The sequence below is a fragment of the Vicugna pacos genome, chromosome 20 (assembly GCF_048564905.1).
Source record: "Vicugna pacos chromosome 20, VicPac4, whole genome shotgun sequence".
Classification (NCBI taxonomy): Eukaryota; Metazoa; Chordata; class Mammalia; order Artiodactyla; family Camelidae; genus Vicugna; species Vicugna pacos.
Window position 1 is genome coordinate 39,846,713 of NC_133006.1, and position 27,786 is coordinate 39,874,498.

General features: G+C 49.7%; 1 protein-coding gene across 10 annotated transcripts in view; it reads right to left on the reverse strand.

Moving 5' to 3' along the window:
- The window catches only part of RREB1 (ras responsive element binding protein 1), a 122,523-nt gene that overhangs the window by 64,157 nt on the left and 30,580 nt on the right, over positions 1-27,786 (reverse strand). For 8 of the 10 annotated variants that reach the window (XM_072945719.1, XM_072945725.1, XM_072945718.1 and 5 more), the window contains exon 2: positions 230-346. The gene's annotated coding sequence lies outside the window, so the exon portion shown is untranslated. Of the gene's footprint in view, positions 1-229; positions 347-486; positions 651-11,383; positions 11,403-27,786 lie in introns of those variants that run through there. The other 2 variants (XM_072945724.1, XM_072945720.1) reach the window with 2 other exon arrangements.

Here is a 27,786-nt window from a genome sequence, read left to right on the forward strand (position 1 = left end):
CCTGGGAGCCAGACCCTCTGCACCCCTCTGAGACTCCTCACCCGACACCCCAGGCCATTAGGTCAGGAAGAACCAGCAGCTCACAGTTATACTGTCACTGTGGTCCTGCATCGAAGCCTCAGGAGGGCCCCAAGCAGCGGGGAGGCCACTCAGCGGGGACGGGAGAGGAGAGGGAAGACAACGCTCAAAGTGACCGTGACTCAAGGAAAGTCAACGAGATTTAACAGACCTGTTTCCTTCGTCTTAAAAAGCTGGCCCTCCTGACTGAGGAGCTAGTGCTGGCTGGGCCCAAGCGTGGGCAGGGTCACACCTCAAAGCCACCGCCTCTGGAGCAGATTGGAGCAACCTGCAAAAACAAGAAAAGGTGACATTAAGAGGAAGCCCAGGCAGGAACGGGTCCTGTCTCAGTACTACTTTCTCCACTTACACCACCGGGAGTCACAAATTAAGGACAACAGAGCATATCCCACCCCTGCCCGCACTTACAAGCACGCTTCGAGCAACTAGGTCAGCTCCACTTGGGCAAGAGGGACCGGATCAAGTGTGACTTGGACGGACAGGAACCCCAAAGCGCCCCGACAGCTGCAATGGCAACACCCGTGGGAACGGCCAAGACCTCCGGGGGCCCCAGGTGGAGCTCTGAGCGTCTTAATGGCTCGCTGACAGCAGATGCTGACGGGCCACCGGTTTAAAGGGTGGAGAAGAAAAGACAGCAGTGAGTGCCTTCAGAAACACAGAGAGGGAAAAGGAAGAGCGCTGAAAGTAAACAGATGGGACTAAAACAGCCCCCTAATTTGTAAAGGAGTGACTGCTACACTTTTTCCTGAGTGATGGGGAGAGTTCAAATAGGAACAAAGGCAGATCTTTTCCTTTCTGTAGGGAAGATACAGAAAACTCAAACTGCACACTCCTTTCAAGAGTTTGAGGAAGTTTGCTCTGCGAGTGCCAGGGGCCTCAAATCCCTGACCCGGGAGAACGCTGTGTCTGGCCCTCTGCGAAGTGAGAGCAAACTGGAAGAAAGCATTTCCCAGTGCTACACGCTCGGCCACATTCTGTTTCTAAAGCAGCCTCTGAAGAGTGCAAAGCGAGAGACAGGGGAAGAAGTAAAGTAACTGCCACGCGGACAAAACCTGTCGAGGAACGTTTCCTTGATGTAAAACGTTTTTATCAAACCCTTTCAGAGTGTCTGCAGAAAAGCTGTCCAATACATCGCAGCCCAGTTATCCTCCTGAATCTTACTCACTTTGTCCACAGCTCCCGAGCGCCCGAGGCAGGCATGCCCCAGCTGGACTGCTCTGATTGGGAGTAAAAGCTGCACCAGCCCCCTCCACGATCAGAAGCAGCTCCTCAGTGATTTCTGGCTCTCTCTCTTTGCACCTCACTGCTTCAGTTCTCCATCTTTTTCTTTGGGCCATTCTCTTTTGAAAAGTTCTGATTTTGAATAAAGTATCAAGAAATAAGGAGTAACTCTTAAGGACAGCCCCTGAACGGGCCAGAGACCCCCTTAAGCTTCAAGGAAATTTCATTCTCGATGGCTTCTTGGGGGCAAGACCCTCCTTGAGGATCTGATGAAAATTATGGACCTTCTCACAGAAAAATACCTACTCTATACCCAACATTTTCCTTCAGTATCAGGCAGGTCAGGGGCCCCGGAAACTCATCTGGGATTAGTAGGGTAAGACTCAGTTTTACTTGCTATATAACCCACCTTCCTTTAAACTACAAACCAAGTCAGTTTTACTAAAATCCCCATGAGGTTTCAGAAATGCACAAACAAAACATCCTTTCAGATCCTCCCCACCCACCTAAATTTAAAGATGCCTAAGGTGAAATTACATGCTGTTAAAAAAAAAAAAAGGCAAGCCAAGTTTCCCTACATTGTTATTCATTTGTATATTAAGGGCAAGAATTATTAGGAAGAAAGTCTGGAGAGGCATACCTCCATGGTTTTTCTTAGAAACTGCCAAGATCTCCAAATAAGAAAGTGAACTATATTTCTATACATAATGAATAAAAACACACGTCAGAGAAACAAGCCTCTGGAATTAAAAGTTTCCAGCATATAACTAACACTCTCATTGAAATTTGGGCCCTCTCCTTCCCCTCATTTAGAAAAGATGCCTTTAAAAGTCCAACCAAGGAACCTCTGCAATCCACAAAAGGAGCCAAGGGGAGGAGAGGGCCATCCTGGCAGACTTGACCCTGGAACATCCATCCTCTGCTCTAGGACGTAAATGATCTGAATATCAAGAAAGTCTTGCAATTAGGCTGAGAAACAAGAGTCACTACCCTGTTTGTTTTGGGTTCCACCAGGCCTGAGGGATTCACAGAACCCAGACAGTGGAAAGGTATAGGACAGCTCTTGGAAGAAAGTTCAAGACACCCCTTACCTCTATCACCACTGCCTCAAGAAAAAGAAAGAAAAAAATGGCCCATGAGGAGGGATCATACCCTAGAGGATGACTCCTGTAGGGGCGATGTGACAGAACACCACCAGGAGGGGCGGGTCTCCAGCTCGAGGGAGGGTCCTGAGCTTCTGGATCTGCATTCCCACACAGGCTTTGCCCAGATCCGATGGAAGCAGGACAGCTGAGAGAGGGCAGAGGTCCCTAGGTGGGGATGGGGGGAGGGGAAGGCCAGCCCCAGCCCCAGCCCCAGCAGAGATAAGGAACAATGCTATGTGAAGCCAGAAAGAAAAGATTAAGGATCCTGTCTCCAGGTCCAATGAGACAGCAAAGAAGAGATGAAAGATAAAGGAAAGATGGTCTAGAAACAAAGCTTCCCAGCTTATGAAAACCGGGAGGTTTCTTGAAGTGAAATGTGAAATCCATCCTGAGGCCCCCAGGAAAGACGGGGTAAGCCCGGATGCCAAGGATGAAAGCAGAAGCCCCCAAACCGTACAGCGGTGAGCTTCACAACACCAAGCTGGGGCGGCGGCGGTGCCGAGCTGACACAGATGTCCGCGCATACTTGGGATGGTTGATCCCCTGACTGGAAAAGCCCAGTGAACAGCCTCGCTGGCCGGTTTGAGCCAACCCAGGACGGGCTGGAAGAGTGTGAGTTAAGAGGGGTTCAGACATTGAAATGCTCTGGGCTGTGAGGGCAAGGACATCTCTCTTAGGACGGGCTGAGGCAGAAAGTCTTGGCTAGGCTGGGGATGGAACCCCAGCCAATCTAGCTGCTGCACCGTGGCTGTGCCTGCGAAGCTCGGGGCAGAACTGTCTCCTCTGACCAGGCCAGCCTCGCGTGTGCTCTGAAGGCTGACAGCTGGGATGACGGCTCTGAGTTCCAGGAAGTTGATGTGTTTCTTGGCTGAGGGTTCAGTCTATGCCTTGGGTAGGGCGGCAACTCTTGCGTGCCCCCCCCGCCCCCGTTGCTGGCAGGGGCTTAGGTCAAACGGAGCCTTGGAGTGTCACGTAGAGCATTCGAGCAGGCCCGGGACAACCAGGCACCGTGAGCTGCTCCAGCCAGTACTGGACCCTCCTCCCTGGGTGAGGAGGGGTCACTAAGAAGGGGGGATGATGCATCCCTTGGCACAGCCCACGTTCAAGAGAGCAAAGCCGGGAGGTGAGGGGAGGGCAGGAACCCTGGGTCCTAAGGTGGTGTATGTGGCCTCCAGTTGGGTTGTCTTCTGAGCTCTGCCCCCAAAACATGCCCCCTTTTAACGGCAGACTTTCTAACCTGCCGTTCAAGCTCTCCCTGCGCTGGCCTTAGTCTGCTTTCAGGCCTTCCTGCCACAGGTCCCCACACTGTTCAGTTTCTCCCCCAGAATGTACATCTGCACCCTTCCCCATTCTACCCCCTAGGGACCGCTTTTCACAGGAAGCCTCTCTAATCTGACCCGAGGCTCTGTTTGGAACTCTAAGTCTGCAACACCAAGACTACAAGGCTGGGATGAAGACTGATGAGGACGAGAGCCGTGGGCAATTTCTGACCACTGCCTGCCACATGCTAAGCGTGTTCTCCCATTTAGTCCTCGTAACAACAGCCCCATGAGGGTTCGACCAACTGTGCAGCCCCCAAGATCACAGAGGGAGAGCAAAGCAAATCTAGATTCTCAACTCTGCTAAGTTTCTTCTGGACAAAATTCCCTGACTTCTGGCACAGGGCTTGAGAGCACAGATGCGCTCCCTCAGTCACGTTCTCTGACTCTGAACAATCAGACTCTGAGTCATCTCTGCCTTTCCAGACTGCTCAGCGCCTGGCCTCCCATTTCCGCCCGTTTCTGGGCAGGAAAAAGGCACCTCTGCCTTCCCCTCCGGCAGGAGGCAGGACTGGACTTCCACCCCAGACTACAAAGTTTATCGTAGAGCCTGCGTCCACGCGCTGCCCCTGCTGTGCAAAGGGATGGGGGAGCCCATGATCTACAGCCTGCTGCTCCCCACACAGGAGACTGGAAGGAAGCCATCAGGCTCCTGAAATCCCCACCAGCCCAATCCTGAGAGACTGGATCCAACTGATCCGCCAATGTGAGTTCGAGCCCCCCTAGGCCGCTGTGTTTCCATGCAAATTGAATGCAGTCCTGGAGTTCCCACTTTCTTTCCTGGGGTTCCAAGGAGATGTGCATACAGGAAGTACTGGGGGGCAGCAGGTGGGGAGCATAGGCAGTGGGGAATGAATAGCCAGAACCACACAGACCAAAAGTTAAGCAAACAGCACGTGAAAGAAATTTTACAGGCTTGCCTAGTCACTGAGGGTCACCACTACGGACCCTCCCTCCGACACAGCTACCCCAAAGAGACGTCCCCATCCACTGCTCAGCACCTGGCCTCCCATTTCTGCCTGTTTCTGGGCAGGAAAAAGGCACCCAAGGTCCATCATGGACCTCAATAAACGTGAGTCAATCACTATGCTACACACCTTAAAATGACACTGTGTTGTGTGTTAATTACATCTCAATAAAACTGGAAGGAAAAATGCAGGTTCTCAGGTGCCGCCCACAGCTGCCGCCACCAGACGCTCCCCTGGGGGCAGGTCCTGTAGGCTGTGCTGGCTCCTGGGGCATTACATTCGGTTTCGAGAACCTGCACTTTACATCTTCACATAGAATTCTGGAAGAAGGGCGACACAAAACCAAGGATCTCCCTGAAAAACTTTCCTTCTAAGAGGACTCAGAAGAAGCCACTGGTTTATCACGACTGACAGAGCAAAAATCAAGGTGCTGGAGCAGAGATGCAGATCCCAGTTCTAACTTCAGCTTTACTGACCCAAAGAAATAATAAAAAATAAATAAATAAGTGGAGAGGGAGGGATCAACCTACGCAGGGCCTGTGTTAGCTTCCCTGGGACTGGAGATGCGTGGGATGTGAGCTCCAGACAAGGCAGCAGGGCCAGCCTGCAGTGCGCAGAATTGCAAACCCACTCCACCTGGGCACCTGGGCAGCTCTGGGTCCTCCAAGCCCCCTCTCCAGCTGCCACACTCACCAAGCTCGTGTGGCTCATGGAAAAGCTCCTTCAAGGGTGCTGTGGGACGGTCTCCAAGGTTGAGCCCTTCAGCTAGGCTTTCTGGTGGCCCTGGCCACCCCCACAGACCCCCTAGACCCCTTCCCTCCTCTGTTGCTCCTGCCAGTAAACCCGCCACAGGGGCAGGAAGGCAGCCCCACAGCTCCCCACAGCCTCACCAACCGCTGCGGTCTCTCTCTTAACGGGACCACGGTGGAGGAAGAGAAACAGAATGGAGATGGTTCCTAGAGCGGCTGCCCCTTCCTGCCCAGGATGCGAGGGCCCCAGTGGATACCAGGAATAACAGGCTACTGATGCTGCCTTTCAAAAGGAACGTCCACTGTCCTTACGTAAAGGGACACTTTAATATTCAGTGAAGCATGGGGGGAAGGGGCAGCTTACGGGAGCGGGACAGGCTCCACGCTGGAAGCAGTTTCTCTCTTAAAAATAAAAACCACTTGGACATTTTGTTACATTAACTAAAATTTCAACAGGAAAGCAAGTGTCGACTCTGAAGACAGGGTTCTTGCTCACCAAATCTATCTACACGAGTCACAGTAAACTGACAATTTAAAATGGGAACTGCTGGAAAGGTGGGAGATTTTCTGGTGCACACTAGATAAAACCATCCTGTGGTACCTGTTCTCCTTCCCGCATCCCTCCCCAGGGCTCGTGGCTTCTCTGCAGGGAGGAAATGGGGCCAAGTCCCAATGATATGCTTTCCTGTAAAGAGCTGACTCCACTCCTGCAGCTCTGCCCGCTTCCCCACCTGGAACACGTCTTACTGACAGGATCTCATCTCACTGCTGCCAGACTGGGAGCCACGACTTCGGCAGCTGCCACGCGGCACCCATTTGTTCCCATGGCCTGTCTTCCGGGAGGGGCCTGGCGACCCTTGGGTGAGCCCTGTCCCTCTCCCCAGGTGAGCCAGTCTTTTCCTAGCCACCAGGGTCTGGCATATCATCACCTTCTTGCCCAACTTGGCAGAAACCTGCACGGTTCTCTACTCTACCAAGGAAGTTGGTGAGAAAGGAGGTGGGTGGCCTGGGAGGAGGCCTCAAGCTGAATGGAGGCGCGGAGGTCCCAGGGCACCCACACCCATGTCCAGGGCAGGGCCTTCCCTAAGGCAGAAGATGTCTCACAAGAGTACCCTGAAGGGGATAAGAGTTAGGAGAACCCACCCTAACCCACCCTTAGATCTGTTCTTGCCGGCTTATCAGGAAGAGTGGGGAGAGGCCCACATCATACCTTGGCTGAGGAATTTAAAAATAGAGAAGAAGGCTACTGCTGAGAAAGAAAACAGGATTTAAGTCAGAGGATGTCAGAAGTCTAGTGTTTACGTGTCTTTCAGAGTACCCCTTCTCTCACAGCTTACTGGGGGCATAAACTCTGGGCCAGAATACGTGTCAGGCACTTTACGTATATTTAATCCTCCCCCAAATCGTCTAAGGCGATGTTAGGTTACTTGCTGGCTATCACACTGCTCTTTAGGGGCAGGGCCAGGATTCCAGCCCAGGGTTGTCTGACTACAAAATTCCTGTGCTTTATCACACCGCAGAGAGCATCACGGTAAAGCCATTCAGAGAAAGGTGATTAGCAAGCTAGGGGACTGGGAAACCAAGGCATGGCTGAAGGGACGGGAGACATCTGGAAGCCTGGTGCAGGGGTTGGGGGGCACACTCTTCCCTGTGTCCCTCACGGCAGGAATGAGGTTTGGGGAGGAGGCACAAAGAAGCTGGCCTGGGACTCCATGATTCTTTACACCAGAGCTTTGAACAATTCAGAGGGAGTGAGGCCTTATAAAGTAACGAGCTTGCTATCTCTGGAAGTATTCAAGCAGAGGGTGGACCACCACAACCTGCAGTGGGTGGGAGACCAAATCAGATCATCCTCCTGACTGCCAGGCTCAGTGCTTTACTTCTAAGAGGACAGTCTTTTTCATCCCACTGTAAGATTCTGAAGGAGAGGCCAGCCCCACCACCTGAAGGATAAACCACAGCAGCATAGCTCTCAGGGCACATGATGTGGAGTCTGAAATCTTGGACTGGAAACTTGGTTTGTCACCAGTGGAGCTACTTTTAAGTCTCTGAGCCTCAGTTCTCTCATCCGGAAAATGAAGCTAGCAATACAGACCCTCCACACTTCACGGTGCAGAAATCAATGAAAGGAATATTAATTAAACAATTTACAAACAGCACGGCATGCACCAGCGTGAGTTACCGACGTTGCACTATTCACCTCCCAGCACTCTGAGCTGGTGACCCCGGGCCGGCTCTCCCCAGCTCCTCGATCCCCTACAGGACTCCCCCTTTGAATGGCCAAAGCTTGGAGGGCAGAGCCCAGTTTGATGGTCTTAAAAAAAAAAATCTGCTCCATCCCCCAAGTTTAACAATGAAATATAAATATAATTGAGCTTATCACAAATGCAATCCCGTGGACAATTAGGAGGAGAGCAGCTGCCGCCAGCTCGCAGTGCTGCATGGCCAGCAGGAAACAGAACGCCTCCGGCTTCAGGTCCCACTGAAACAAGTCCTGGTCAGCTTCACACTCGCCTCATCAGGCAAGTCTACACCGCCGGCTCCCACAAGGACCCGCTTGCTCTGCCCCACCATCCCCAGCACCGCTTCCTTCCCAGCGCTGGAGCCTGCACCCAGTGCCGCTGACACCCAGCAACTGCCTGGCCTCTCGGGCCACTGGGCTGCAGCGATTGGGCTGTCCTGGCCACTCCTCTGACGTGGCTTCAGTCACATTTACAGCTCGGGGAGGAAGCTGGGGTAAAGTTCAGTAGTTTGCAGTTTGCAGTTTGCAGAGGGGTTTGGGCAATATCCTGCAACTCTTTCACAGGCCCCGAGGTGGTGGGGCTTGGCCTCTCCGACAAGCCCGGGTAAAGGGTCAGTGGCCGCAGAAACAGGAGTGTCTACTTTTCTCCTGAGGAAGAGCTGGATGCAGGCTGAGCACCCCCAGGGCAGGTGGCTCCTAGGATCTGGGCTGCACATTCCCAGAATTCAGGGTGGGTTCAGCACGACACCTCTTATGAAACTAGAATTGCTTTGTAGAAGATAAAAGTGTTGTTGGAAATGCTTCTGCCCAAACAGCTCAGTGGAAGGAGGAGATCGCATCTTTCCCCGCCCAGCCCATCCCTAGCCCATTGGAAAGGCAAATCGGCTGGGGTCAAAATTTCACAGTGGGAGATCAGACATTACCAACTGTCAGCTGAGAATGACTGTGAGTTTACTGTGTCCAAAGACCCAGGCTCCAAGGGCTGCCCGCTATGCCTCCTAACGGGCGACCATTTCCCCCTCTGTTTTTGCCTCTAAGAAAATTATTCACCACTGTATCCACGAAGAAAAACAGATTCACAGAGATACAAGTGGTTGATATGTGTTTATCACAAGCCAACCAACCAAAAACACTAGCAAGCAAATGGTTTTTCTTAAAGTAAACTGAGTAAAACCCAAAAGCTGCCTCAGGGCAGGATGGGGCGCTGGGAGGGAAGGGGGCACGTGGGGCCACTGTCCCCCAGCCCCAGCTCTAATGAGCTGACCTGCAGGGGCACCTGGGAAGGAAGGTGGTGGTGGATCAGCAGGTCCTGGAGGAAGTCAGAGGCACACAGACCCTCTTGGCACTTCTCCCCAGCTGCTAGGAGGGTGATTAGTTCATGACAACTGCTCTCCGTGGGGTGGCTAAGTGAACCCACACCAAGGGCTGAGCCCCCAGCCCCCAAGGCCTGAAACAAGCACACTGGGCCCAGAACACATTTGTTGTGTGGGTCTGACTGAGCCCACGCTGGGCACTGACCATGCCTGGGCTCTTCAACACGGGTCCACATTTTACAAGCCCCACCCTGAGAAACAGCTACCCTTTGCAAGCCCCGAATCCCCCCCAACCCAGAAACTCCGCCTAAAGTCACAAAGAACAGGAAGGAAGATCTCCAACTGGAGACCAGCACCAGTCGGACAGGTCCCTCCCCTCAGGCTCTCATACCTGACTGAGAACTCACCAGCACCAGGAGGGAACCCAAGAGGAGAGGACACACCATGGAGAAATCAAGGAACCAGTGCTGGCCTGCGCGCCCGCTGGCTCTGCTGCTGCTCAGCCCCCCACCAGCCTGACGCTTCCCCCCTGCCCCACGGGTCCCACACCTCCACAGGGAAACCTCTGGGGCACAAAGACTGGGAAACCCACGCTAAGGCCCATTTAACTTAAGCAGACGTAGTACAAACACTCCCGGTCAAATGGACCACTGTGGTCGAAAGAGATTGGCCTCGACCAATGTTTCCACGACACAAGGTTGTTCTCTTGTTTTGGGGAAACCACGTCTGGCTTCTCAAGCAGAGTTCTCTGACACACTCTCAACCATAAAGCGGAGGGTCTCCTGCTCACTCCCTGGCTCTACTTGAACGCCTGTGATAAAGGCTCCCTCGTGTTGTTCAAAAAGAACATCCCTGCTCTTCCCTTTTATCTTCCCTTAACAGTTTGCCATCCAGTGATAGGAGGGGCCTTGCCTCCAACAGTCCGGCCTTTTATCTCCCTGACCTGACCACGGAATAACATGAAGCCAGGGGCTGGATTTCCTGCAGCTCGCCTGAAGGGGCTGTTTGACTTGTTTAAAATATGACTGGCCTCCAAAACCTTGGAACAGTGCCGAGCAACACCCACCCAGCATCCATTTCAGCTCCAGCTTTAAAAGCCTCCGAGTGCAGTGTACCAGCACTCCCTGTGCCTCCGTGTGGGAGAGACTTGCCACTTCCAAGAAGGAGAACTCGCTTTCCGGGCTCATGTATATCATACATTTGCTTTCTGTCCGCGGCAAACCGAAGAGCTCCCTTCATCTAAGTCCAGAAACCCCAGAAGTTAGTTACAGTAGCTCCAGTTAAACCCTGAGTTTATATTGCTATTATTAAAATAATTCAGTAGCATTTAATAACATCCCTTAACCACTGGAACGCAGGCAGCACACCACGTGCTTCCTTGCATCATAAGCAAACAGCCTGGGATACACCAGGCACCTCGCCTGCAGGGTGAGGACAGGCCGTGGTCTTTGACGTCCTTCCAGGCCTAACCCTCGGATGAGGCTCAGCCCTGCTGGGGTGCCTGGGTGTTTCTAGGTCTGGTCCCAAAGGCACTTCCGCCCGCCTAGTGCTACAAGCATTCCCGTGAACGTCCAGGACCAGGAAAAGCAGCAAAGCCCGCCTCTTAATGAATCGAGGCAGATGTGGGGCTGTGTGCCACTGACGGGGTGGGACGCCAGGAGGGAGCCCACACATCAGAGCACAGAAGACCCGGACTCCCTGCGTTCAAGGCCAGCACCCCCATTTTCTTGGCATTGCACCAGCATATGTGAAGTTAATGGGTTCTGAGGATGATAAGATCAGATGTTTAAAACAGTCCCCCAGAGTTCCTTTCTGGGGAATAAGGAATCTTTCCAAGGCCAATTAAAGAAAAGAAAAACTTCCTGGCCTAAACAAACATCCCATAGCCCCACACAATCTCAGAGGTAAGAGGGCTGGCTGGGAGAAAGCTGACGGAGTGATGACATACACAAGGCCACAGAGAAAATGGTAGCAAATGAGTGACAGAGGCCAGGTTACGCATTAAACCCATGACACCAATTCCTTTGCCAGCGCTCCAAAATGGAGCTGGTGTTCTTCGGATCTTTTTTAATGAGGCAAGATAACAGAGTGGAAGAGGGCGTGCAGAGACCCGCGCAGCCAGGCTGCCCCCACGCAACCCGCAGAGCGCTGCCTTCCGTGCAGCCCCTCTCCTGCCCCCACGGGGCCCGGCCCTGCCACCGGCCTGTCTGAGAACAGGAGCCAGCTAACCAGTTCGGCCCCACCGGCCAAACGGCAAGGGCTCAACATCCTCAATTTCCTCCCAGCCATGAAGTCAGGAACAACCTGTACAGACAAAGAAAATAGGAAACTTGCGAAACGGCACCTACCGTGCTCCCGGAATACGCCCGAGGAAAGCTTCCCAAAGCCCTTGGAGATGCTTCACCGCAATTGTGGAAGGGAAATGCAGCCCGCTGCACCCAGGCACACACGTGTGCATGCCAACCCGACTTCATGCCCTGCCGGCCCCGCAGCTAGAACGCAGAAGCCAGAAAACACAGCTCGAGAGTGGTCCTGGTGACTTAACAGATCTGAATTGTAACTGACACGCTTCCAAAACTAGCAGGTTTCCAGTCTGAAAACAGAATCTTCCTAAAGGGAGGGGAAAAAAAAAGTCTAACAGATTATACAACAATTTGCTACCTGGCCACAGTGAAAATGCTGTTTGCAGGAAAGATGGGAATGTGAGAGGAAAAACTAAAACAAGCAACCCCTGTCTCTTCACTTTTGTAGTTACCCCTAATGCTGTGCTCTGCCCAAGGCAAGAAGCACCCACGTGGGCTTCACCCACGGTAAACTACTAACTGTGGCAACGACTTCTTCTACCCTCTTAGCCAAGAGTCAAGTAATGGCACCAGACTTTCTGAAGATGGATATGCAAAGTAATTCTGGTTCTACCTGGCTTACTTGGAGATTTTGAAAGTACCAGGCGATTGGTGCCAGTCACGTATTCTGAGTAACCCAAATTTATAGTCAAATGTTATTATTCGCCTTCACAACATTAGGCAAATGCTTTTAAAAAAATTTTTTTTTAGCTTGGAGAAACAGAAAACAAATGGACATATTAATCCTCAAAGTTGCTGGGGCCTAAAATATTCACAGCTTCTTCCCATTTATCATTTCTACTGCTTCAGGCACCAAACAGGGTTTATTTAAAAACTGAGTGTCTTTCAGTTTCCTGCAGGTTGAGCTCCAGGACCATCCGTGCTGCTTCCAAGGTGCTCAAGCCAAAGCCTAGGAGAGGGCACAGAAAATGTGCATTCTCTGCAAGGGGTTCAGATTGGTTGGATGCCCTATACTATTTTTGTAACCGAGACGTACAGCGAGATTTGGTATCAAAGATGAAACCCTGAAAAGGAATGACGATCATTCTCAGACATGTCTACTAAGGCTCCCGACACCACGACCACCCGGAGCTGAAAGGCAGAGCCCCCTGGCCTCCAAGGCTGATGCTTAGAGCTGGGGAGACAGAGCAGACAGGACACAAAGAGGTACAGTCCAATCCGAGGGAAACTGGATTATGAGCCCCAACTTTAGGGGCCATAGGGCTCCTCAGGGGAGCAAGTCCTCAAGGGTGAAGGCAGTGGGGCGGAAGCAAACCTGAACGTGGCGGAAAGACCCGGCTTTCAGAACACAGGGCACGCCAGGCAGAAGGAAACGCGTGGAGACCTGGAGGGCCATCTAGATGGGATGTGGTGTCTCCACACCCTAAATGCCTACGTTTCCACCTTCCTCCAGCGAAATGAGGAAAGTCAGAAGAGTTACTGAGATTCTTACAATGCTGAATGCATTCTTTTTTTAGGTTAAAATGCCCCCTTTTAAGATGAAATGATAAAGACAGTAGATAATTGAGACTTTTTTTAAATGACCTTACTTGACAAAAGTAAGGGCAAAAGAAAAACATGACAATCCCATGTGTAACTGTCAAAGTTTGGCCTTAGGTGCCTGCCCCATGCGAACAAAACCCTTGGGAGCCACGAGACACCAGCGCGTTGTGCGGAAGGAAGGAGCATGGAGTGAGGGAAACGGCAGAGTGAGGCTGGGGTTGAGGCTCTACCTCACAGGGACGAACTCTACCCTGCACTGTGGGAACCCACGGAAGCCCCAACCTCCCTTAAAAAAAAAAAAAAACTCTGGGATGAAATAATCATAAGCATATTTTAAAAAACTCTTGGCAACAGTTTAAAAAATTGACAATTAGAGGCACATCACCCCAGTAGGAGGGACAGACAGGAGGAGCCCAGGGGTCAGGAAAACATCGGCGAGGGACCAACCTGGCTGAGAGGAGTGAGGGCAAACGTCAGGGAGGCGCTGGGCTTCCCGCACTGGCATCAGAGTGGGCCACAAGGCAGTCAGCCACGATGCAGGAAAAATTCCCAGTACAGGAGGGAACAAAGAGATACAGCAGGAAGGGACTGGTTACTGAGTAGCAGGAGTAAGCAAGGAGTTCTGTTTAAAAGAAAACCAAAGACTGTCCCTAGCCAGGAAGGAGCAGATGGGAAAAGGGAGAAGGTTCTGGAGGAGGTGGGAAAAGAGGGCCGGGGGGGAGGGTGGGGGCTGCTGGGCACAGGAAGACGAAACATTTGTGGTCAAACAGAATACATAACATATGCAGCCATACAAATGTACGTACTCATCGTCAAATTGATCGCTGATGCGGGGGAAGCGCTTCAAAAGCCTTAACCTACATGTTACACACAAAACCTTACCAAATACGAAACAAGAGAAAAACAAAATCCATCCTTCTCTCTCTTTCAAAGAGCCCCGCCTATAGAACGAACATGTTAGATGCTGGTTAAGCATTTTATTGAGTCAATGTGGTCCAGAGCAGTGCTGTCCAGCTGAAACTTCTGCAACGGTGAGAAGAATCTGTGCTGTCCAGTCTGGCAGGTTCAAGCCACGCGTGGCTGCTGAGCACTTGACATGAGGCTGATGTGACCAAGGAACGACATTTTAAATTTTTATGTAAGTTAAATTTAAATTCAAATAGCCACATATGGCTAGCAGGCTGTTGTATTAGACAGTGCAGGACTATGTGTTTTTCCTTCAGTAACTCTGAGTTACTGGACTGTAGTCCTTAATTTACTGGCTTCCTGGGGTCTTCAAGCCCTAGGTCAGGAACAAAGCGGATCCAGCACGGCTTTCCCTGCAGGCACGGGGGGACGATCAGCTGAGCCCAGAAGTAACTCATTTTGCTATGATTCCCCATTCTTTCCAGGATTTCACAGAGTCTGTATGAAGGGACATAACCCATCAAACAAGCGGGATGTCTGCTGAGCGAGGCGGACTTCTTCCCGGTGAGTCACCAGCACCCTGCCCCATCTGCCCAAAACCTGCTAGGGCCTGGTCCCACCTCACACCTGAAGGTCAACGTGTGAAAACATGGGAAAATGTTTACAAGCTAGACCAAGGTTAAAAAAACAAGTTAATACGTTTAAGCATTCTATGTTACAACCTATTTAAAGTCTGGAAGAGGCAACCTGAAGTAAGTGCCATGGGAATACAGTGAGTCTTTAAAAATGAAAGTATAATTTAACATCACCGTAAATTTGATTTTTGTAATTTCAAGGTTTTTTTTTTAAAAAAAGACACAAGAAAGAAAGTAATCAAACGGCATTCCTTCTTAAGATGTGAAACTGTTCCCTCCCTCCCTCCTTTATGAAATATATGTATCTTTAGTCACAGCCCAGTGCCTGGCACACAGTGGGTTTTTCAGTTCATCCTATAAATACATGCCTATTTTGGGTCATGAATTAGGGGTGATATGCTCAGGCTGATAAGTCCTGCTCTACAGACAAGCACAAGATTCATACCCTTGAAACTGTAACATTTATTTTGTATTCATTGGCGGGAGGAGTCAATAAATTTGAATAGATTTTCAAATCTTCCTTTCTCTTGTGAAGATGAGATTAACCATGTAATTCACTTCAGTGTCTGATTCATGGCAATAACTCAAAAAGTTAGTGAAACCAATGCCCTCAACAAGCTCCCAATGTGCGCTATAAACAGGCACAACGTTGGCACAGAATTCCACCTACAGAAGGGGCATGGGGGAAGATGACTGTGTCCTGTGTTTACGTGGTTTTGTTCTGTCCCTCTGTTACTCCAGAGATAACTGATGGAACCAAGTTAGTTTCTGGATGCTATCAGGTTACATCTGAGCGCATATCACCACCATCTCTAGGCCACCAAAGGCACGAAGGAGGTCTTCTGCAAGATCCACATGTGGATGTAAATGTGGCCTGAGTACTAGCAGTTCCCGGGAATCTCGAAGTGGTCCCAGAACAGGGGGTGGTCTTGGAGAGGATGTTTGTTTTGCAATCAACAAAAGGTAATGGAGGCATTAGTGAGCCTTTTAAATAGAAACCAAGAATTAAAACCGAGTCCCTCTATGCACTGAATAGTTTGCACTTAAATTTAAATGTATAAATAAAATACATTGGCCATAAAAGGGAGGATTATATAAACTATAAAATTCAAGAGTCACAACCAGGGGAGGAGGAAAAGACTGATTAAAAGGTGTTGAGGGAGGGGCTGCTGGCCTTCAATGTGTCCTTTGAAGGTGAAAACTAACCAATTTCTTCTGGCCTTCAAGCTGTTAAAGGTCAAAAAAAAAATCTGTCTGAAAAAATAAACAAATGGGACCTGCGATCTCCCTTCAAAAGGTGGGGGTGGGGTGGGGGTTGAAGGAGAGATAATACTCCACCTAGGGCCCTTAAACATTCCAATTAGTAACAATCCCTCTGCTACGAGAATGGGGGACGGGGCTGGCGGGGGTGGGGGCAAGAGGTATTCCAGGAGCTCACCATCAGGTGAGAAGGAAAAAGAAAACATGAGAAGGTAAGAGAATTAAGTGCTGTCTATGCAATACCGATTTTAAGTCCAGAAAAAACACTGGCATGGACAGAAGGGGTATCAGAGGTGGAAGAGAGGATGGAAGGAACATCCCAGAAAGGACCACGAGAAGCCCTGGAGCCAGGTTCTGCTTACAGAGGGCGCGCGGGGCAGTCACGCGGAGTCGGGAGGGCTGGGATGGGGCGTAGGGGTGTCGGCTTGGTGCGGGCGTGAGAAGATGATGTCAGAGTTTTGAGAAAACCTGTCTGAACACGGAATGGGACCTCAGGGGAGGAAGACCAGACTAGAAATGGGAACAAAGGGAAAAGAGAGGCAAAGATAAACCTGAATGCCTTTCAAAGAACTGCAGAGGCCTGGAAGCAGGCCGGATGATCCTGCTAAGAGCACAGGGAGCTACGGAGGAAGTCTCTCTTGCCACAAGCTCCACTTCCCCAGCACAGTGATGGGAAGAAGTTTTCAACTATTGAGGGGGTTGAACTAAAATATTTTTCAGATGCTTGGCAACTGAAGAAATGGAGTAGAATGAGACGGGAAGGTCTTGGTGCTTGGGGTTAGGGTACCGGTGAGAAATGGGGGCTAGTTAGTGCAGGGGGAAACTGACCCCTCCCAGTGGGGGGAATGGCTGAGCCTGGTGAGCTGAGACTCAGAGATGAGACGGCCCAGAGCAGAACGTGAAGAACACCCACTTTGAGCCACAGACACAGGAACAAGCTCTGGTAGGAAAGAGGTCCCCAGGAAGGACGAGAGTAACTGCGAAAGCATAAGCAACGGAGGGGCATAACCCTTCTGAGTCTGGAAAGATGTAAGAGTGAAGGAAACACCTGAGGCGGAGCTCTAGGGCAGGCACACCTTCAGCTGGATGGCCTTCATCCTGAGTACACAGTGGGCACTCAACGAACCTACTGATTAGTAATCTCCAGAAAACAGGCAGTGGGTCATATGCTGTGAGGAGGAGGAAGAGAAAAGGGGAACTGATGGCTTCAGGAGCAAAGGACCCCAGGGGGCCTGTGGGAAGGAGCCCAGTGGCAGAAGAGGGGGGCCCTTAGTCAGCTAAGGAATTCACAGCCACGTGATCTCCAGGTGCTGGGGAACAGGAATGGGCGGCCCCCTGGAACCCTCTCCTCCTACTCAGGGTGAGTCTGGCTTCCTGTTTCCTACTCTGGATGGCTGGCTGAGGAGAAGGGAGGAAAACCGTGTTATTTCAAATGGTTGCATCTTTTATTCCTGCTATTTGAGGCAAGCCTGTTATGTTTCTTCCAACAGATGCCCAATTCACACACGTAGCTGCTCTCCTCAACAGTAAACAAGTGGATTCTATCTGCAAACACCAAGGGCACCAGGTCTCCAAGAGGAGAGAAAATTTTCTAAACACCCAACCCACTCAAAATGGCTTTCACAGGTTTTCGTTCCCCAGGCTGAACTTTGCAGCTCTAACCCAGATGCGCCCGGGTGTGGAACGCAGCCGGGAACCCGCACGGGACCCAGGAATTGTTCTTACAGGGCACACGGCCCGCCGAGCATGAGCTTCCCGCCTTCTCCCGGGGTCAGCTGGTCCCGGCAACTCGGCCCGCAGGGCTCGGTGATTCAATTAGTGGGAGTTCAGTTGCTCCTTTTTAGGTCAGTTCTTTCTTCTTTTGTTTAGATCTGACTCAAGATTTACTTCAATTATCTACACCTCTGTTAGAGTACCTAAACACATTAAATCGTTTAAAGTGATAAAGGCAAATGGAGTGATGAAGGGAAAGGAAGGACCAGGGTCTTTAAAGAAACATATACAAATGGTCTCCTCCCTCCCCCACCCCATCTCTGCTCTCTTTAAATTACTGAACTAGACAAGCAACTGCTTCTCACAGGAAAACTCCAGACAGTCTGAATGTGAAAACCCCATGGTTAAGCTCTGGCTTGCAGAAAACTAAAAATGTCGGCAATTCTGGGATGAAATGTGCTGTTCAGAGCTATACAAAGCCCCGCAGCTGCTCCAGCCAACGTGAAAGCCGGAAAGGGAGCTGCTGTCTTTATCCTCTACCTACAGTCGGCTGGTACCATCCTGCACAGGGCTGCCCAGGACCCGGCTCAGTTCTAGGCTGCTGAGCACAAGAGACAAAGTAGGCATGGGGATGCAGGGGCCACCAGAGCACACCTAAGCGACAACACACAACAGACCCACCTGGAAGAAAGAAAATGCAGTTAATCGTTAAAAATTTGTGAAGGATGCAAGGAAACGGAACTGCTTGAAAACCAGCTCTCAGTGCCATTTGGAAAATCCTTTTCAATCATCTCAAAATTCAGAAGGTTCGATCGCATCTAACTTGATCTGATTTTCCCAAGTGGAAGGAGAACCCTCTTATCAATTTTCTTGGAAGAAAAAAGCATATTCTCTCTATCCAAGCTCAGAAAGCTTGACCTCAGACCACCCTGTGGAATCAGGCCTCAGATGGGCATCTCGGAGAGAGCAGAGATGATGGAAGACGAAAACTGGAGAAGGATCAGAAGGGAACGGGGTGAGAGCAGGGCTTCTCTCACAGTTACACGCAGGTTAACTGAAGAAGATGCTCCCGGGTGTAACCCAACTGCCTCACTCTGAGCAGGCACTTCCGACAGCCCGCCCCGTGGACGGCTCGGGACTAAGTGGCCGGGCCGCTGCCGCCTCGCCGGGCGCCGCGGGGCTGGCCGAGGCTGTCGGCCCCCCAGCACACACGCAAACCACCAACAGTGGAGCTGCGGCGAGGGGGCCGGGCTGGCGACGGGAAATGCCACCACACACCACACTTCCTGCTGCTTCTGGCAGGCTGTCTCCATTCAAGAACAAGTGAAAGCCCACAGCAGGCTGGGCCCGCGGGGCCAGCTGGCAGGATCGCCCGGCAGGTAAGGAGTGGACGCGGGCGCCACGCCGCCCGGGTTCACAGCCCGCCTCCTCCACGTGCCAGCGGTGGTGGCACCGCCCTTCGTGACAGAACCGCTCTCTGCCTCGGTTTCCTCATCTGTGAGAAGGAGACAACGGCAGGCCCTACTTCGAGCGGCTGTTGTGAGAAACAGAGGACTTCCGTCTGCGGAGCGAGCGCCCAGACGCAGCCGGGCACGCAGGGCACGGGCGCCCACCCAGCGGACGCGCGCTGCGAGCGCATAGCAGCAGGCGCCGGCCGACGCCGCAGCGCCGATTCACTACCAGTTCGACGGGTGCCCAAGACACTCCGCTCATCGAGGGCCGTCGCCCTCCAACTTCAGCGAGCCTCCAGAGAGCGTACTGCAGCAGATTTCTGGGCGCCCCCTCCAGTCTCTGACTCAGGTGGTCTGGGGTGGGGCCTAAGAATTTGCGTTTCTAGCAAGTCCCAGGGGGCGCTGGTCGGGTGCGCACACTTTGAGAACCACTGCTCTAGGACCAGTTAACTCCTTGGGTTCGATGCTTCAGGCCTAGGCTGTACTGAGTCTATTCATCTGCACTGGGCCTGAGAGAGATGAAGTAAGGAGAGTGGCAGAGCCGTTGACTGCTCAGGGGACATCCACCTGTTCTTCCATACCGCCTGGGCCTCCGCATGCGGCAGGTCACGTGACACGGTCTGGCCAATGGGCCCGAGCAAACATGACACACGCCCCTTCCAAGCTGAAGCTTTTAAAAGCTGCTGTGTGGCCTGCCGGCCCTCTCCTCGCCTCGGCAACCTGGAAGCCTGTGTGGGGGCAGGGGTGGCTATCAGAGGAGAGTAGCCTGGATGCTGGGTGGCTGCTTGGAAGGAAGCTATCCTAGCGAGCTGAGCTGCTGGACCCGCCGCGGATTCCACAGGAAAAGCAACGACAATTTATGAGCTGAGCCACTGAGATTTTGAAGTCTGTTTGATACTTCAGCATAGCTTAGCTTAACTCCACTAAAACAATTCCTGCCATCGTCACAGGAAGGACCTTCACCTCAGTCTTAAGTCCACCTATCAAACACAGATGTGAGGTATTTTATAACAAAATCAGCTAGGATTTCTACCCTACTCTCATTCAGTTCATCAAATACATGAGTTTTTTTTTTTAATCCTCCCATTTTGGGTCTGTTTTTCACCAGATATAAAAATTCTTCACTGCAACATGATTATGTAACAGTTGCCAATAATTTAGAATGCTAAATATGCTCAGAAGTACTGAAGATGTGAAAAGTAAATACACTGAACGACTTGGATCAAAAGCCTCATGAAACAAAGCGGGTGTGCATGTGTATACACGTGCGCGCGCGCACACACACACACACAAAACCAGAATCCCTTGACTCTAAAAGGCTGGCCAGAAGGAAAGGGTTTCAATTTTACTTATTAAATCATGTGCAAATTGATATGCTATTTTGCACAAATATGTAAAAACATCACCATTTAACACAAAACTACTCTTAAAAAAATCATGATTTCTAGTCAGCCTAGGAAAATCTGCAATTTAACATGCAGGTAATGAACTGTCCACAGTATACTACTTTCCAGACTGTGGAATTAAACATACTAAAGATACTCCTCTCATTAAAAATTACCACCAACCCAGCACACACACAGCCAAAACAAAATGTAATCTAGAACAACTCAACAACTCAAAGTAGAAAATTAATGAAATGCACAAAATTAAAAGAACTGGGGAGAGAGAGTTTTAAAATATGTAACAGAATCACACAGGTCCCTCTTGGTCTGTGGCGCAAACAGCACTTCTCTGGAGGGCCCCCTCTATGAGGATTTCAGCTGAGTGGGATTTACAACAAATCTCAAAGGTGGGGTAATTTCTTGCTAGAATTCTCCCTAGCCCTTTCTACAGAGGGCAGGCAAACAATCCCCCTGTGAACATGAACACATACACACACACTTAAAAATTCATCTCCAAAGGGGCTCAGTGGCTCTCTCTTCCCCAATTGGCACTGGTGAAGCTACGCTGGAGGGGAAGGACCCTGCTGCCCTGGCGTCCCCAAGCTCCTCGGCCCTTGAGCACCTCATGCTCTGGGTGTGTCACACTCCACCTCTTGAGGTGCTTCCACGTAGCCAAAAAGAAAAAAAAAGGTAAACACTCATATAATGCATTTGGTCACATATTATAACTCAGCTGTAAAATCAGAGTTGAAAACAATCAAAAGGCCCCAATACTAATTTCTCTAGTATGTTTTATAGCTATTTAGCAACTGCTGGGTTTTATTGGTGAGATTTTCTTTTTCATTTCTTTCAGGAGACATGAAAAAGTCACTTAAAAAAGTAAAAACAGGAAAATCTAAACATACCTATTTTTTAAAAATCTTATGCCATACTACCGTGAAAACACTGGAGAACCCAATAAAGTGTCCATGTATATCCTAAAACAGAATTATTTCTTTACTTTTTGTTAAGGAGCTAACACTGGGGGACCTTCTCTTAGGACCAGGGATAACAGGAATAATGTGCAATCAGATAATAGGAGGATCTATTACTAATCACAGAGCTAAAGAAACTCGGCATCGCATCCTGCTAGTACTCTCCTGTAAGGCCCCTGAAAACTCCTTCTTATTTAGCAAGTTGATTGTATAACCCTCGCTCATAATGTATCTGCACATCAGAGTCACCCTGTGTACATCTGCCAGAGAGACATGATGGGAACATCCACATTTAGAAAATGAAAGCCATGGAAAAGCGATCTCATATGATTTCTGGAGTCTAACTTGCTCAGTTTATTTCTTCCATAATCATGTTCATAATGAAAGAATCAAGCTGTAAGAAGTCCCGGGAGTTTATAAACACGATGCTTTATGTAGCCAAAAGCCCCATTCCATTACTTATGCCCAAAGAGGCTTGTGGTTGTAGACTTCTTTCTACACACTGTCCACGTGTCCTGGATTTATGTGAGGGCGTAACAGGCCGGTTCTCCCCGTTCCCCTGCCAGCCCCGCCGGCCCTGGCTAGGAGCAGGGCCTGCGGCCACTCGCCTCACACTCACTCTGCTGCCTCCTCCAACTTGCACCCAAGTAATAAATCTCAGGCCATACAAATGTCACGTCCCTGTGATGTGCAACTTTTATGCAGACCTAAGGCTATGACCAAAACCAGTTCTCGGCTAAATGACTCCCAAGCCAGCACATCCCACGCACTCCGAGGCTCCTTCTCTCCATGGACGCCTCGGCACAGAGATTGCCTGCGCCTGCTGCCCCCGGGGCTGGTCTACACATCATATGACTGCAGAAATCCCTCGGATACAAGCAAGCATTGTCCACTTTTCCTTGAAATCTCAAAATCCTGGATAAGACCAGCAATCAAGTAACACTTCAAACCTCCAACAACCTTAAATCAATTGACCAAATTCTTCTCTGCAGTTCTCAACTCCCCCCTTATAAATAAGGCAATGTCCAGTAAAAGCCATTTTAGCCAGCTTTTAAAGAAGATCCATAGCACTTACTTTAAATAAAAGATTAGGGTTATGTGAAGGGGATAAAGCATTTAAACAAACAATGAACGTTAGGGACTGAGATGCTAATAACTGACCCGCAAATTTCCACAGTGCCTTTAAAGTGCTCTGGGGGCAGCGTATTGACTGAATGCATGCTCCCTTCCCTCTCCACGGCCGGCCTCCAGACCCCCACCTGAGTTCTCTACGCCTGTGATTCCTGGAGGCTGAGCTCCAGGCAGCCAGCAGCTGTTCAAGTCCATGCCCGGATGCTTCCGTCCCTGCACCTCTAGCCCCACCATCCCAACCTCTCAACAGGTGTCCTTGAGGCCGGCCTACCCAGTGGATGCTGAAGCACACTATCTCAACTGAGCCAGCGCAAGGAGCTGTTTCACAGGAGACACAAGCCCTTCCACCCTCACCCACATCCCTCCCCTCCTGCAAGCCCTCTCTGCTCTGTCCACACCCCAAAAAGCCAGCATGAAGACCTGCTCCTTGCTTCCTGGGAAGTAATGGTTTTTATTACTTTTCCATCTGCTGTGAGAATCTAACATCCAGAGAACTAACTCTTATTTCTTATATGCAATTCATACATATTTCCCTTCCCTGACAGAGACAAATGTCTTAACCGTAAGAGAATGCTTTCCACCTTCAGGATGGCAAGCAGGAGGGATAGTTTCCATGCATACCCAGAAGAACAAATTTCAAAACTTAATTACATTTTCAAAGGGAACAATTTCTCTTAGTTGAAAAAAAAAAACCCCAAAAAATCCCACAAAACAAAACAAAACCCAAAACCACAACACAAAACACAAAACCTATTTGATTCAGGAGCAGAACTCTACACCGTTTTATTTGTTAACTATGCATTACAACAATCTAAGTGAACAAAAGACTTCATTTAATACCATTAGAAGCTAACAGATAAGTATTTAAAATGTATCTATGAATATGATTATTGAAATCTAGGCCCACAATGCTCCATACTTAAGCAGTAAACTCAAAATGCTTGAGAACTATGAGCAGGTATTAGCCATGGAGTTTTCAACCACAGGATTTCCATGAAAATGTCCAAAAATAGATAATGATGCCAAGAGAGATTTTAGATGTACCACCATGGAGTGCCGCAGAGGTCTCCATCTGTAAATGGATCTATTGAGAATAAAATTAACAAATAAACCCCCCAAATATAATCATCTCTGCCAAGTGAGCACCTTTCATTTTTCAAGTTAGGATTAGTCCTGCCAAAGAAGCCACATGAGCACTACTCCAGGTGACATGGTCCATTCTGGGCACAGACGCGAACTGGGGAAGAATACTAAGTAAAATAAAGGCAAACTCATAAAAACAGGCAAATGACCTTTAAAGTCCCTTCCAGCTCTAAATTCTGTGGTTCTTAGAATAACCCTATAGTTGGGACCAGGGGGAAAAAAAAATCACTCCTTCCTTCCATTTGTCATTTGATGGCTTACAATTAAAATTTTGTAAGTATTTAAGTTGTCCGAGGTGTTCTTTAAAGCTTGGAGCTCCTTTTCTATAGAGACTGCGTCTCCCAGGGCATCTGTGACTTCTCTGGTACCCACCAAAGAGAGTCTTCTCTATCCTCTGGTTTACAAAAAAAAATCCATGATGTTTCATGGATTATTTCAATTAAAAATATGAAAGAACAATTCACATTTGGAATACAGATAAGCAACCTAATAATGGTATTTGGATATCATTTGAATCTGCTAATGAACCACTTCTTTTTTTTCCTTCATATCTGGGCAAAATGAATAATGTTAGTATATATCTAAACACACTGGAAGATTTATTCTAACACTTCATGTTAACTATAAAGCAGCTGGACATCACTGAGGAGAGCTGTGGGGGGGGGGGAGTATCAGAAATTAATTTTCCATACATACAACTCCTGGGTGTAAATCACTCTCAAGTAGCTCTCAAACTTCCCCATCTCCTTAAGCAGAGCATGGTGAATCAACGTATGATTAACCCGAACTTTTTGGGTGATGACTCAGGATCACTACAATGAACAACTATTACCCAAACTGCCCTCGGGAACTAGGGTAACATCCCTCCTACTTCAGTTTTGCTCCTGTACCACACGGCCTCAGTCAGCCATGCTTTTTTTTTTAACTGAGGTTTTTACTGACAGCACGCAGGGATACATGCAGTTGTAAGAAATAAGATAGCTGGCTCCCCTGGTCACTTGGCCCAGTGTCCCCCAGTGGTAACCAGCCGTGCTGTCTAAATTCTCCTGTCTCATCCCCTGACATTCTTTTTTTGCTGCTCCCAGTGTGTCTCCTTCTTTTTGGCTTTTCTTCGCAAACCACCAATTCTGGCCTCTAATTTTTTGTTGAGTGGAAAATGGAAGGCAAGGTGGTCAGGGCCCTTGCTCCAGTGAGAATAAGTAGTGCTGAAGTATGGGCCTCAAAGGACCGTCATGAATCAAGGGGAGGAGTATCAGTACCAGGACTTCCTATACCTGCCAGGCTCTTGAAAGCTTTATTCTGCATACCCCTGCCCCCAACCCCACACCCCGCTGGTTCCTCCTCACTCACATGCTAAATATTCTGGACCTACGAATGCCAAATAAGTGACCTCTACATAAGTGATATATTACTTTTGAGTCAACTGAATACTAGCTAAGCAACTGCTGTTTCCATAACTGGTAACTGGTGCTCTGGCAGTGCCCCGCGTCTTACTCTGAACAGTATCTACCAAGCACTGTTGAGAGCTTGAAGTGAAAACACATAGCCTAAAAAAATTAAAAAAAAAACTTTTTTTCTGGACTCACTGATTATTTTTAAGGAAGTTTTAACTCTGTACTACTTGGAACAATTCATATGTAAGTTAAAGAAGTATAGTTCTAAAAAAGATACAATGAAGAGTATAATGAATTGTGCTTTAGAGACTTCAGTAAATAAGAAAACTGTCACTTTGTTCTTCTACTGCATTAGGAACTTCTCAAACAAAGAGGCTTGATGGAGGCAGACAGAAAGGGGCTTATCAGCTTAAGAAACGGGAAGGTTGGTACAATTAACTGTCACACAGTCAGATATAATTCACTCTGACGAGGCCAATGAAAGAAAACAAGGCAAAGAAAGTGCCCATCTTGTCTCTACATAAAACCCGAACATCCCAGACTTGCAAACCACCTTTTCTTCAAGTCTTATCGATACATTTGTCTTGAGAAGAAAAGCAGTAGCCTTTGCACGGAGGGGGGAAGGAAGGAAAAGAAAATAAGAGAGAGAGGAAGAAGTCTCTTATCCGAACCACAAATGCCTCCCGCTGCTCACCCCAAGCTGAAGTGCTGTATCCTAGGTATCCTTGGGAGAAGGGAAAAAAAAGCCAACTGCATTTCTTTCTTATTGCCGGCTCCTCTCTGCTCCACAGACCCAGCCCCGCCAAGCGCGACGCAGCTGCCGCCAGCCCGGCGGAGAGCGGGCGCCCTGCTCGGGCACAGCCAAGGTGCAGAGCTGCAAACGCAGGAGGGTGCGGAGAGGAGCCGGGGACCGTGAACCCAGCTTCTCCGCCGGCGCCAACAACACGTTGCTGGGGGACAGCTCCCCTTCACGGCGTTAAAGGACGCTCCAAAAACAAGCAGCTGAAGACTGGGGACCATAAAATGCGAAACGTGTGTGGTGTGAGAGATACTAAGGAAAACAGGGGTTTTATTCTAAAACAGATGTACAAAGAGAATCCAGCTTCTCCTCACGTGACAATACGGTTTCTTGAGTTTTCACAGAGCCAGACACACGAGGACCAGAAACATGTTTCAAAGAGTGTGAAGATGGAAAGGAAAAAAGCCCCCTCCCCCTCCGTCCATAAGAGAAAAAAGCCGGCGGCGGCGGCGGCGGCACCAGAAATAGCCCGAGCCGGCCTGAGCGCGGGCCGTGCGTCGCGGGCCGCTCCCCTGCGGCGGGTGCTATAGCGAGCGCGGCGTGACTATATATGGTGTGTTTACGGGGATGAGACGCAAACACCACGCGGCACTCGTGTCAGACCAGAGCTGGCTTTGCCAGGAGCTCGGTTTCTCCGCACTTACGGCCACAAGAGAGCCCCTGAGTCCACACAAACTTCAGATGCTTCAAGAAGCAACAGCTCATGACTCACGGGCACTCCGGGCGTGGGGGCTCCCCCTCGCCGCCCTCCTCGTCCCCGTCCCGACCTCGCCTCCCCCGCCCGCCGCCGCCCACTCCCCCCACAGGCTGCCCACCGCGCAGCCCCACAGAGGCCTAAACGCGCGCTCAAGAATGTCTCTGCTGAATGGGGCCTATGTTACATGACGAAGGGCACACAGACATCGATCTCTCCAGAAACAGCTGGCAAGGCTGAGGCCTCTCGCACAGGCTCCTCATTGCCGCAAAGTATTTTCATCACATCAAATGTCCTACCCGCTAGGGGGAAAGCCAGACACTGAAGTGGGGAGGGGGCGGCGGAGCAGGGAATAATCTGAAGATGTCTGAAAGTCCTGGGAACAGAGGAGGCAGGAGAGGAAGAGAGAGAGAGAGACAGAAGGGGGAAGGCTTCATCACTGGCTTTAACAGTCTTGCTCAACCTGTTCTGCGGTGTGTTGTTAACTCCTTTCTGGCAAATGGATGCACACAGCAACCTTTTTCTTTCTTCTTCTTTCCCCCATAGCCAAGCCGCAATTTAAGGCAGCCTTACAGAGAAAAAGTCCCAAAGAAAAAGGCCAAACCCATTCCTGACTGGACTCAAACCCATAATTTGTATCTCACAGTGTGAGACCTTCACTGCCAGTGCCGGGAGCCGTCTTCTCTACCAACTTCCCAACCCTCTCCATCTCCTAACTCTCCTCACCTCGAAAATATGGAAACCAAGGTTAGGGCTCACAAGCAGCTTAGTGGAGGTGAGGTTGAGCTAGGCCCAGTTTTCAGGCACTGGGACAAAGCACTGTGTAAGAAGGAAACAAAGATTGGTTTTTCTTCTTGTTGTTTTTGGCTTGACATTAGGCATTTATGGGGTTAACATACAGCCTGCAGACCAGAAATTTACCTGCTTAGCAACAGAAGCATCAACTAAGCCACATTGGTTGTTTTGACACAGGAAAAGCAGTTTCTACCTGGAGAAAATACCTGGTGATGTTTCAGTTGCCATTTTAAGCAACATACCTATTAATCACATGAGAAGAGTAGTCAAGAAACCATGGTAAAAGGAGAAAAGTCCAATGAGAGTTTACCTAGCTTAAAGGTGCAGATCAAAACCAAGCATGAAAACACTGGGCCGAGTAAGGAAAACGTGTTCTGGAAGTTAGGAGCAGACTCCAGGTGGGGATAACTGTTCTTCGAAGCCCCAAAACCTGGGTTCTCTTGCCCCTTAACTTGTCTGTAGCGGCTTTATGTTGACTAAAGACCCTTCAGGTGGTGGGAAGCAATCTTTAAAAAAAGACATCTCTCCCCACCACCCAGATGATGAGATGAGAAGGAAAGCATGAATCTCACAAACAATTACACCTTCTTCCTTCAACATAACTGTATGTCTCAATTTTAAGAAAA